The following is a 2,500-nucleotide window of genomic DNA, read 5'->3' on the forward strand; positions in this document are numbered from 1 at the left end:
ATTATTATTCTTATATAACACTATTATTATAATAATTATTACTACTACTACTACTACTATTATTACTATTATTACTAGTAGTAGTAGTAATAGTAGTAGTGTTATTGTTATTATTATTATTATTATTATTATTATTATTATTATTATTATTATTATTATTATTTTCATTATTGTCATCATTGTTCTTATTATCACATTCATCATCCCAATGACATGCAGTGATGATTATGAGAATGGTGATAGCGATTATCAGATGCTGATAATGACAGTTGTGTGGCTAAAGATACTGTGGATTTGATTTTTATTACTTATCATCAAATCATATTTTTTAAATTATCATATATTATCATCTTTATCAATGTTGTTCATATGGTTTGTTACTGTTATTACCATCAGATCGTGATTTTATTATGATATATATTTATTATACTTATCCTCTTATTATCACCCTTTTTATTTTCACCGTTACTGAAACAATCAGCAACACGTTATCTTAACTGATAGCTTTATCGGGGCATTTTTTTTTATACTTATTATCACTTTCATTAGCAGCATTTTATCATTCTTAATCTAAATCTTCTCGTGTCTAATAATAAGAAAGATGCAATATTGAGTTGATGGCATGTCTGTCATTTTAACGCTATGGGTTGTACATTGAGGAGGCATCGTATTTCAAGAGAAATTGTTGTTATTCTTAAACACTTCGTTCCGATGGATTCGTCTTTCTCTTCACAAATCTGCTACAAATAATGATTTTCACGGTGTTATAACCAGACAGCGCTATAGTCACGGAGGCGTGGATCAAAACCGGTCGTGAATTAAGAACTGAAAGATACTCAGAGCCACTTGACACGTTCATAAACACGCCCTTTCTCGCGCACACGTACACACAGATCCGCGCATTCATAGGCACAATGGGGATCCACACATCTACTCTTGCACTCACAACCGGTTACAATGGCGTGAGTGACGGTTCATGCACTCAGACGCTCACAATCGCACAGGCACGCACGCACGCACGCACGAACGCACCCATACACACGCACGCACACACACACACACACGCACACACACACACACACACCACACACACACCACACACACACCACACACACACACACACACACACACACACACACACACACACACACACACACACACACACACACACACACACACACACACACACACACACACACACACACACACACACACACACACACACACACTAATTCACTCACACACACAAAAGCATAAACACACACAGATATACGTATACACAGATGCAAACGTACACACACATCTCTACTCATACTCCCACAGCAATTACTTTTTGTGTGTATGAGTGGCCGCGGATTCGCTGTAGTGGGGATGTGGGTGGCTGGGGAAGTGTGACCGTCTCTGTAGCAGGCGGGCCGACTCAGTACGTAAGCGTCGCCGTTCGTGTAAGGAGCGTCGCGTGCAGCTGCGTGAATCCGCGCCTTCTTGCTTGGGAGTACTTAGTCGAACGGTCAGTTTTATCGTGTATGTGAAGATTTCCGGTAACTGTTGTTATTCATGTGGACTGTAATTTGGTTGAAGGATTTGTGCATTGTTCTTTTGTAATGAGAGTTTTCAAAACCGAGAGAGAAAGAAAATAAAAAAGAGAAAAAGATCGAGAAGGAAAAAAGTGAATCGAGAGATAGAAAACGAAACGGAAAAAGAGATATAGAAAACGAGAAGAAAACAAAGAGAGAGAAAGGAAAAAAAAACGTCAACCAAAGAGTGGCTTTTGGGTCAGAACTCAATCCCAGGTTACGAGGGCTCCGAGTGTTAACCAGCCCAGGGCTCAGGTGAAATCCCACGAGACAGAACAGACCGCGGATCGGACACTAGCCCTCCACTCGACCCTCGGCTTGTGTGTGCCTGCAGAATGTGATATCACTCGGTGGCTGAGGAGGAGGTGGAGGAAGGGGAAGGAGGAGGGGGAAGGGGAATGGAAGAGGAGGAGGTGGACGGGTAGGGGGAAAGAGGAGGAGGAGGAAGGGGAAAGGGAAAAGGGAGGAGGAAAGGAAGGGTGGACGAAGGAGACCTGAGAGTAGGAGAATATCACTCGGTGGTTGAGGAGGAGGTGGAGTTGGAAGGGGAGGAGGAGGGAGAAGAGAAGAATAAGGAGGAGGAGGAGCAGAAGGTTTAGACATGACTGGAAAATATCGGAAATTATTTTCTGTCTTGGAATATCAAATGTCGAAGTTGTGTTTTCATGAATATGTTCGTTAATTGCGAATGTATTGAAGGTATTTCAAGTGCTCTCATGTACGTAGATGATGACGTCATCGGTTACGAGTACTAAAAGCATATCGTCATCATTCAGTCGAGTGTGTAAGGCGTGACGTCATCATCAAAGCGTGTGTGTAAGGGATGACGTCATCACTAAAACGTGTGTGTGTAAGGCATGACGTCACCCATTCTTTTGTGTGAAAGGTCGAAAGGTTTAGTACTGGTGGCCAGCCCGACCGTG

General features: G+C 41.8%; 1 protein-coding gene across 21 annotated transcripts in view; it reads left to right on the forward strand.

Annotated features, from left to right (window-relative positions):
- LOC113808841 (1-phosphatidylinositol 4,5-bisphosphate phosphodiesterase delta-4) overlaps positions 1 to 2,500 on the forward strand; it is a 98,066-nt gene that overhangs the window by 63,563 nt on the left and 32,003 nt on the right. Inside the window, exon 1 of one of the 21 annotated variants that reach the window (XM_070142315.1) lies at positions 1,356 to 1,510. The exons of the other annotated variants lie outside the window; for them this stretch is intronic. The gene's annotated coding sequence lies outside the window, so the exon portion shown is untranslated. Of the gene's footprint in view, positions 1 to 1,355; positions 1,511 to 2,500 lie in introns of those variants that run through there. 21 annotated transcript variants of the gene reach the window in all.

Source organism: Penaeus vannamei, chromosome 29 (assembly GCF_042767895.1).
Source record: "Penaeus vannamei isolate JL-2024 chromosome 29, ASM4276789v1, whole genome shotgun sequence".
Lineage (NCBI taxonomy): Eukaryota > Metazoa > Arthropoda > Malacostraca > Decapoda > Penaeidae > Penaeus > Penaeus vannamei.